Raw genomic sequence first — 10,983 nt, forward strand, 5'->3', positions numbered from 1 at the left:
TAAATGAACTTTATCTTTAGGCAAAAAAAGATTATGTGTAATAAAAATACCAGATTAATAGCAAATTTTAAACTATTTCGAAACCTGGTAATGTAGGCAGACTTGGGTTTTCGTGTACGCCTACAGCTTCTTAAGTACAGTTTACAGTATGCAAATAAAAAGTAATGACTGTTTTACTCATTGGCTGTTAGGCTGTGTTTATTCCGATACAAATTTTACACAAAATTTCCCAAAATTACAAAACAAAACTTTGGTAGATAAATCAAAATAAAGTAAAAAATGAAGAATAATGGTTTTCTTAAAAACACCGTTTTTGAGATATCTACCATTTTGTTTTATTAAATTTTTATTTATATCTCGAGAATGTTTTGACCGATTTAACTCAAACTTGGCATGGTTTTTATCTAATACAATATCCATATTCAGAAGAATTACCAATTTAATTCAATCATTAGTTTCAAAATGATTGCCATTTAAAATTTCTTAACCTAAATTGTATGAAAACCATAAACTTGAAGTCAAATGTCAGGGCATCTTTTTTTGTTGCCCTTTCAATCCCCTATCAAATGGTACGATGTCAAAACAAAGAGATGAGAAATAGTGTCACACACAATAGCGCCCAAAATCAAAAAAATTGTGCAAAGCCTATGCATGTTATATTAGACTTGTATTAATTTTAGGTTTAGGACTCTGTGTTCTAGTAGCATTTTGCCATTATTTAAATGTTCTTTTGCTATTCTTAATGGGGTTTTTTCAGGCTCAGAAGAACAAAAAAGGGCAGAGTTCGTTGCTGTCCTACTTTAGCTCAGGCCCAGCAAACAAAAAGAAACGGTTAGAAGATGAACTACCAGAAGGAGTTGTTTTGGAACATGAACCAGAACCGGCTGTAGTAGACGTTTTAGATTCGTCATCGGCTCAGTTAACAACCACAACTACAAATGAAGATACCACAACTACTCCTACAGATGAAGTGCAGAGTCCTAGCTGTTCCTCTAGTTCATCTGACCAATTGACAATCACTGTAATTAATAAACGTGATCCTGCTCATGGCCCAGGTTTTGGCTAAGGCGTTTTTTAGGGAAGGCTCATTCCAACCACGAGAATTAAATTTCCCTAAAACGGATGGTAGGAAATTTAGGCCAGAGTGGTATAAACTGTATCCTTGGCTGGAATACAGTCCTCTAACTGACAAAGCGTTCTGTTTTGCCTGCCGTTCGTTTTACAGCCCAGAAGAAAAAAATGCAGAAAATGTATTTACACTCAGTGGGTTTTCCAAATGGAAGAAAGCTGTAAAAAGTATTTGAGAATCATGAAAAGAGTAACTCGCATCGAAGTAGTAACACTAAACTCAGTTCTTTAAGAGAAGCCGACAAAAGTGGCACTGTTATTGAAAAAGTAAATCAAAAGTATTCAGAAGAAGTACAAGAAAAACAGATTGTACTTAGAGGCTTTGTGTGAATCCCTGATATTTTGTGGGAGACAATCTATTGCTCTAAGAGGTCATGACGAATCTACAGATTCAAAAAACAGAGGAAACTTTTTGGAGCTGATGAGGCTTCGTTCCAAAGATAATAGTTTAGTAAACAAATTCTTTGTAGAGCATCGCAAAAAATTTTCAATATACTTCAGCGACTTTCCAGAATGAGCTTCTGTCCATAATTGGGGAACAAATTAAGTTGCACATTGCCCAAAGAAGTTAAAGATGCAAATGTTTTTGCCATTATAGCTGATGAGACCCCAAGACATAGCAAAGCACGAGCAAGTAGCTATTGTCTTGAGACATGTTAATGATAAACTAGAAGTTCATGAGTCGTTTGTGGGGTTTTTACCGTGCTAGAAGAACTGATGGCGATACACTGGCAAATGTACTTAAGGACGTTTTGATTTCACTGGACTTGAATATTAAACATCTGCGTGCTCAGTGCTATGATGGGGCTTCGAACATGAGGGGTCCCTACAAAGGAGTGGCAGCTAGAATTATACAAGAAGCCCCCATGGCAATGTACATTCACTGCAATGCACATATATTGAACCTTGTGCATTGTAAGCTGTTGCACAAGCGTGAATTCAATAAGAAACACCTTCTTTGTGCTTCAAAGTCTTTACAACTTCATTGAGAAATCAACTAAAAGACATGCTGTTTTTTGAAAACATTCAAAAAAGTGCAAAAAGCTTTAGTGGTGGAACAGCAACATTGAAGTCTTTGAGTGATACCAGATGGGCTTGCCGTGTCGAAGCAGTGCGTTCTTTGTTAGATAATTTTGATGCCACTCTTACGACACTACGAGAGATTTCTGAAACAGACCCTGACAGTGGTGGACAAGCCAATGCTTTGTTGAAAAATATGGAGGACTTCAACTTTGTATTTGACCTTCTATTACTCAGGAGAGTTCTAACACAATGTGACATACTGTCAAAGACCCTTCAGTCAAGCAGTGTGACCTATGAAGTTGTGAAATCTGTAAAAAACAGCACACTTGAAGTTTTGCAATCCTTCAGAACAGATGAGTTTTTCACCAAGTTGTTCAATCACTGCACAGAAATTGCTGACACGTGCGGGTTTAGAGCTGCCGAGTTGCCAAGAAAGGGCAAAATTCCCTCAAAAATCGGGGGTGGGAGTAAAGCTCCATTTGAATCTGTACAACAGTACTACAAAGTTTCAATCCTCTGGCCAGTTATTGATATCCTAAGCGAGGAGATAGAGGCCAGGCTTCAAGAAAACAACCTAGATGTACTTAACCACTTAAGCAAAGTTCTAGGTGGAAGTGATATAGACACAGCCAGTGTACAGTATGTGTGTAAATACTATAGTTTAGACTATGACATTCTTCTGTCTGAACTAAACTGTTTTAACAGAACGGAGGAATCAAGAAGCAAAAGTATCCAAGAAAGAGCTGACGTTTTTTGTACAAACATCTTTGAAAAGTGTGTTCCCTATGCTTTTTGAACTTTTTCGTTTGTACTATACAATTCCAATGAACTCGGCATCGTGTGAGAGATCCTTTTCATGCTTACGGCGGTTAAAAGACATATACTAGAAACTCTATTGGCCAGGAGAGGTTGTCTTCGTTAGCCCTTTTGGCTATTGAAAGGAGTGTAGAAATAGACATTTCAAAAGTAATTGATGACTTCAATTCAAGCCAGAAGAGAAGGCTTCATTTTGTTTAAAACTAACTTGTGGATGCAGTCTGGTTACATAGAATAAAGTGAAATTTGTTTGATCATGTTTACTTGATTTTTCCTTTTATAAAAAACAAACGGGCTGGGCACACATAAATTAAAATTGGGCACACTTTTGAGTTGTGTGTGAACAATAATTACCTCACTTGTGGACCTTGTGGTTTAGTTAATAACTCAATTCATTAAAAATTATTGTTTTAGGCTAAGTTGTTAGCAGTAAAATTTTTGTAAAAATAGCTTGAAAAAAGCTTAAAATACTAACAAATTTAAAGCCAGTTTTCTTACAATTTTCCGGGGGAGGGCCCCGGACCCCCCTCCACCTGGGGGGTATTCCATACCCCCCAGTAGATCTTGCCACCCCAGTTAAAAAGCTGAAATGACGCCCATGAGTACAGCGCCATCTAAATAATTTTTTTACTCCTTTTTCAACCAAATGTTAGTATAAATTAGACTACACATAATAAAAACTGCAATACTACAGTTAATTGAAATTTAAATGAATAATAAGTTACTATAAGAATATTAGTGTACTACAAGAGAAAAAAATCAATATTCTTGGAATTTTCAGTATTTAGAAAAAAACGTTTATTCTCACAAACTATGCATATATATATATAACTTTTTTAGTTTGTACAACATTATTATTTTTAATTTATGACCAAATATATCACTATCTATTTATTATTAAAGCTCATTTCATCTTAAATCCAAAAAGATATAAAATATAACCAAATAACTTGAAAAATAAATTTTTTATAAACATAAAAACCTCTTACGTTTTTTAGCATTTTTAATAGGATAACTCCAGTTGAGCTGATAGTGAAAATATGTATAAGCCAATGGGTTAATATGAATCGGTATAAAACATGGGTAAATATATAATATTTTAAATTTTTTGTAAATATTAAGATAATAATAATTTTTTTTTAAAATACTTATTATAAAACACTACATAGTAGGGTATAAACATTATAAAATGTTATTAGTTATGGTATACTATTACTATGAAAATATATCCTTTTTGAGTTTTTAAAACACAAAACCACTGTTTCTGTTTCTTTATGGTGTCAGACATTTTGTAACAAATAACTACTGTATATTTAGTTGGTGTACCTCTCTTGCATAATTTTAAATGTTGTAGAACATCTCTGAGCTGTCAGTGTTGTCTACTTCTAGCCTAATAAGAATGGAAAGCTCGTAAGATACTGATGTATTTTAGTGAACATAGATCATTTACAAACTACAAAACCAGATAGTGCTATTAATCTCATAAGGTCTGTTAATGCACATAAAAGGCATTTTGAATTCAATTGATCATAGTCTAATTTTAAAATTAGCAATGGATATCAAGCTAACCTACTTATTTTAAGTTTAATATTAGTACAGTAATGTTAATTATTATAAAATTTTAAGTTAATTGTTAATTATATCCATGAGATTTATTTACCTTTGTCCAAAGCTGCTTTAATTACACAGACACCAGTCATTCCGGTAGCACCAAATATTGCAATGTTTTTCATTTTCTTTTGTCGATACAAAAGAATAAATTGTAAAATTTACTAAACGCGTAATTCACTGCTCATTGCTGTGTTTTGCAACAAGTAACGCAACGTAGGAAGAGGCCACACACGAACTATCTCTGAAGTACCATGATAGTATCAACAATGAGATATATTTCTGCCAACCTCACATCAGCTGTTTACATAGCAAAATACACCAGGTGCTTGCTCCACTGTAATTCTTGCTGTACAGCGTAAGATGTATAAATAGGTCTGCTCTATAAATAGACTGTGCGGGATAACTGACATCACTTGTCAATTATAGCCATCACTGTGAACTAATCAATGTATCGTTGAGAGATTTTCAATGTAACTAAAAAACAGGTGGTAAGTTTAACACTTTAACTCTTTTACTGGTGGTTATTTGTTTATAGTTTTATCTAAATCTTGTAAGTTTTATTTTATGCAAGAATTTCTTGTAACACAATGAAAAACAAAATATTATAACGGTAACGACAATACATTTTAATATTCTCATTTTCTTTTGGGTTTGTAGCAAAAATAGTATTATAAATCTTCCATCTTATTTAAAACAAGACACACACACACACAATAATGCACAAGTAGCAACATAAAAAAAACACATTATTGAGAATATTGTATTGAGCTCCTTTTCACCTTCCGCTTAGTCCAGCATCTGAATTTGACACTAGTGCAAATTGACTCTTGGAATCTGAAATCGGACACTGGTGCAAATTGACTCCTGGAATCTGAAATCGGACAATGGTGCAAACTGACTTCTGGAATCTGAAATCTGACACTGGTGCAAATTGACTCCTGGAATCTGAAATCCGACACTGGTACAAATTGACTCCTGGAATCTGAAATCTGACACTGGTGCAAATTGACTCCTGGAATCTGAAATCCGACACTGGTGCAAATTGACTCCTGGAATCTGAAATCGGACACTCGTGCAAATTGAGTGTAATCTACGTCCATCTGAAGAGATCTTTAAGAAATCAGCAATGAAGACGTTATGAACAAACTCTGCATCGTTTTGACATCATAGAACTCACTATGCTACACAGAAGCTCACTCTAGTTACCCAGGAGCTAACAAGTGTAATCTAGGTAAAGGGTATTCTCATTGTCTCATCAGATGCACAATTGAGCACTGGACTGCAGATTCCAGAAGTCAATCCATACCAATGTCAGATTTCAGACGCTGCACTAAGTGGAAGGTGAAATGGAGCTTACCACCATAGCTGTTATAATATATAGGAAACACTTAATGATGTTTACAATACCAAGAAATCTTATTTTGTATTATTCAAATACCAAACATTATTAATTGTAGACAGTGCAGTGCTTAATTTCTAAAATTTTAGGTGTGGGAACTCTTAAAGCGGGAAGCTCAGACCGGTGGGTATGGAATACACCCCAGGAAGGAGGGGGGGGGCCCTCACCCAGGAAAACTTTTGAAAATTATAACTGTAAACCTTTGTTTTTAGGCCACCCAGACATAATTAATACATTCATTTTTATAAAATTACCAAGTGATATTTTAATGCTGTTTATTTTCTTTAAGGTGCTTGATTAGGATGTAAGAAAATAAAAATATGAAATTAAATTATTGAGTTTACTCTCTACTCTACTCTACTCCATTAACACCTTGTTGCCTACTTTAAATTTCCCAGAAATATTTGGTTTGATTTCATTGACCATTTTGTTTGAATCAATGAAGCTCGCCAATATTAATTTTTTAATGAATGGTAAAATAAAAACAAATTGAGCCTTATTCACAGTTTTATTTATACACATTACAGTAGTAATAATAATACATATTAATATGTAAATGGATGTTTGTTAATATAACAGCTTTTTTACAAGTTTGCATATTTTACAAAAAAATTGCATACCTTATGGGTACAAAACAATATTAATACATTCAAAATAAACCAACTTCTTGGAAAGGAAAAGGAAGCGTTTAATTACACACAAAATAAATGACACACAGAGTGGAGTAACACGGTTTCATTTTTTAAAATTTAGTGTAGTTTTAAAAAGTTAAGGTTGATTATTTTATTTGCTTATTAGTTATTATAACAAATATGTACGGATTTGTAGTATAATATTGTAAGGCAATGCCAAGCCTGTTGGTAAACTTAGTTTTAGTTGTTTGTTAATATTTTTAAAGTGAAAACTACAAAAGAAACAAAACAACAATACACAAAACTAACTGTAAGTACAAAAAAAGAACTCAGAAACTTGAGTTCAGAACACAACTATAAGTTAGGCATAGGCTAGTTATTTTAATGAAAACTTAATGTTCTGAAATTCTAAAAGATATTATTAAAAAACAGATTTAGGAAAAAAGTTCCCACAATGCAATGCTGTCTTCATGGTAAGTTTTCTGCCCTCGTTGTTTTGACTTGGTGTCAAGTGCAGAATGGTGTCCCTTCGCCAGCCAGGTTTTGACGTGTCGCTCGGGATTGTATCTAGCCACAGGAGGTCCTAGGAGCCTGATCCGCAATAAATCGCAAACAGTGCTAATGTAGAGTGAAGATCTAAGAGGAGACATAATTAGATTCATTGCAGAAAACCCACGTTCACATTCAGCACTAGACACTGCAATACTATTTATGATGGAAATCAGTTTCTTAAACGACGGCGGTTGCTCTAGAATAGTAGGTTTCTCTCCACTTAACATAGGCTTCAGTCCCTGCTTGAAGTGTCTGAAGTCTCTAATTATATCCTGAGAGCTGCTAATCTTAAATCTATCGCAGATTCGCTGGATCTCACATTCTCCGTAGGTGATGGATAAGTCTTTTGGCCAATACATGGGGTGGATCACTTTGATGTCATTCATGATTTTGGTGTAGTGTTCAGCCGCATTTGAAGATGATGATAGCAACCTTGAAGTCAAGTTGTTAGCGAGGCTCCGATAGAACTGTTTTTCTGGAATACTGGGTATCTTGGATCTTACACAAAGTTTAACATCTTGAAACATCAAATCGTCAATAGCAATTTTAGCTTCCACTGAACGTCTACCCATGTTTTCAACTCGGTTTTCAAACACTTTGATTAACAGTGTTACATCACTGTGGGCTTGGATAAGGTTGAGGCTTGATTTTTGAAGCTGTAAGGACAAATCCGATAACTCTTCTAGAGCATCGAACATCAATGCCAGGTTGTGTACAAAAGTTGTAGAAGATAATGTACTACAAAGCCCTTTGTAAGTTGAACGTTGCTTCGAGTCCCTTTGTTTGTCTTCAGATGCTTCAATGAAATGATTGTACAAAGCTTTAAAATCTGTCCAAACTGCTTTCACCGCCATTAAGCTGGAGGCTACCCAACGAGTATCTAAAACCATACGGGGCCGATTTTCAATATTTGCTCCTCTAGTCCTTTAGCAACTTCTGCCAACTCCCTGCTGTTTTTCGGTGAACAACTAAACATGTTTCTAATTTTATCCATGAATATCTTAAAATGATTGATTCCAGCTACTTCTTCTATGGAATCGTGCACGGCAAGCTCTAAACGATGGTTCAAACAATGCCAAATGAACAAGTTGGGGAAACGTTTTCAGTAAGCTGTATAGCAAGGCCAGATTTCTTGCCTAGTAGCACTGAAGCACCATCACAAGTTAGAGCAATCATATGGTCTTTCATGAATTCAAAGCTTAGACCTAATGCTTGTAACTGATTTAAAAGTTCTTGTAATATACCAGCTGATGTTGTGCTATTTAGCTCAAAAAGTGTTAAGAACACTGTCATAGGGTTTTGGATTCCCTTTAGAACAGTTCTGATATAAACCACCAAAGCATTTTTGTTTGAAACTGAAGTGGCTTCATCCAAAAGCAGGGAAAATTTAGAGTCTGACTTGATTAGGCCATTTAATCAAGTCTGATTTCATTTCATCAGAAATATGATGAATTATATTGGAGCAAGCAACATTTGAATGTAGGATTCGCCCCATATCTAAGCCATTCATTATTTGAAGATCAATTTCAGTTTCAAACTCAAAAAATGGCCTATTTAGTTTAGCTTGCTTATAAGCCGTGCGGAAAATGCGCTCAGTTACAATCTGCTGCTCTTTATGCATAGAAGCAACAGCTTTTTTCATTGTATCTTTCTTAGCTTCAATGAGTATTTTTTCAGCTAAAGAATGAGCTCGAGACCCACGGTGTAAAAATATCTTTTTCCTAAGAGAGGATTGCTGGTCTTTTTTTATTGTTTCCATAAGCGGTAACAGTTCCTAAAACCCACTCTTCGCTAATCTTTAGGCCCTTCGTTTTCTCTGCACCTAGAGTACTCACACTACGGCAAACGTTGCAAACCTAGTTCTCTGTTCACAATTAACCATGGATTTTTAGCTTTAAATTCAACAATTTGTTCTTCAGACCAACAAACTGGCTGTTCACATCCCTATTAACAAAATCATTATTTTCATTACTAACCTTAGCTTCGTCTGCATCAGATCCCAAACCCACCAACCTGGATACTATTTTGACCGACGAGGAAGTCGAAGGGGAATGGTAATCGCAATTATCCTCATTGATCCCGATTGCGTCTTCTTTTTTATCTTGATCAACAATTGAAGTTGTAGTCAATGCTTCCGAACTGCAGTTCTCATTATTCGCATAACCTTTTTGTTTCTTAGGGTTAGGTTTAAAGAAATCAACAATTTTTCTGGTAGTCATAGTCAATTAGGAAACTATTTAGCTGCACTAGCACTAATAAGCATAAACACGAACACAATCAACGACCTGCACCTCAAAAACGAACTTAAGCGTGATGGGATGCGATGCAACTTGTAACTTAAACGCGAAACACACCAAGGTCAAGTCAACTAGTCAACACACTTGTGATCACTGGGGCGGTGGCGCGGTGAAGGAATGGAGGGGGAAAGGAAGGGGGTGGGGTGGGTATTGCTTTGTTATTGAGAGGCGCAGCCGCGCATGCGCGAACTAGGATGACTCGCCCGTCACCTTCCTCCTGCCTGATTCCGTGCAAGACTCATCACAGCACAGCTCACAACTGCTTGTATGGGCGCTTACTATCTGCTTACGAGTCACTCGCAAACAAAGCATAGCATAATATTGATCCTACCTACAATTTGTTTTAACTAAAACTTGTACTCGTAGTTTTAAAAGCGTTCCCTTGCGTTCCGGCACTCTTGGGAGGTAAGGGAACGCCGTTCCCTTGCGTTCCCACTGAAATTAACCACTGAGACAGTGTACACCATACCATCTGTTGCATGACAGTCTTCATTAAGTTTCAAGATCATTGGCGTTTTTCCAACATCTTCCTGGCGGGATATGGTTCATTTCACTGTTTGAAAAGCTGCTCTGACCTAATTTCCACCAAAAAGTACTAAAACTTGCCCTGTAATCATGTTAGGGGGCTTCCCTCATGGGTCCCTCGCTGTGAGGGATTATCCTTAACACCGTACTGACCTGATGAAGGACACGCACACCATCGTAAATTGGATCCTGCTTGTGAAGAGTTTCATGTAAATTTCATATCCACTGCTCAATTTATTTTTGAGATCGTTCACAGACAAACAGACAGAAGAGAAATTTGCCAGCCCTCTTATAGATAAGCTTCACTGACACTCAGCCAATGATTAACTGAGTTGATATGTACCTAGGTATATATAATATAAAAATACATGAATAAAATTAACTATCTTTAAATAAATAAAAACCTAATATTGTTCAACTCTTTATAAATTTTTGTACATCTTCAGTGTACTTAATTAAACACTTAACATACATAAACATTTACAAATTAAATTAAAAAGAAAAAAAGACCAGATAATATACACAGTGTCAGTAATGTATTTGGCGATTCTCTCCTCTCCATAAACAGCTGGTAAATATTTGTTTAATTCTTAATAAGTAAAAAATAAATAGCATTATTATGCTGAATGCCTGTCTATAAATGCTTTTAAACATTTATTAGGAAACAAATTTTGTTGGTCTTAGATGTACTGTGTTTAATTATCCGCCCAACTTTAGATTGACATAACAAATCAAAGACAGTTACAACTGGTTCATTAGCAGGCAGGTCTGTGATGGGTCACGATCCTTTAACACAAAGTCGTAACTGAATGTAATATAACGGTTTAATGGTCGTTTTAAAATAAATTAAAATATTTGTTTGCGATGAAGGTCTAATTCAAGACTTATTAGACAAAATTAGTATTCATGCTATGAAAATTTATAACACTTAATACAATGCTTTAAGTAACAATATTTATATTACTAAACAAATCGTTTTAAACAAATATTAAAAGATTCT

This window comes from Homalodisca vitripennis, unplaced genomic scaffold, assembly GCF_021130785.1.
Source record: "Homalodisca vitripennis isolate AUS2020 unplaced genomic scaffold, UT_GWSS_2.1 ScUCBcl_5887;HRSCAF=12838, whole genome shotgun sequence".
NCBI classification, from domain to species: domain Eukaryota; kingdom Metazoa; phylum Arthropoda; class Insecta; order Hemiptera; family Cicadellidae; genus Homalodisca; species Homalodisca vitripennis.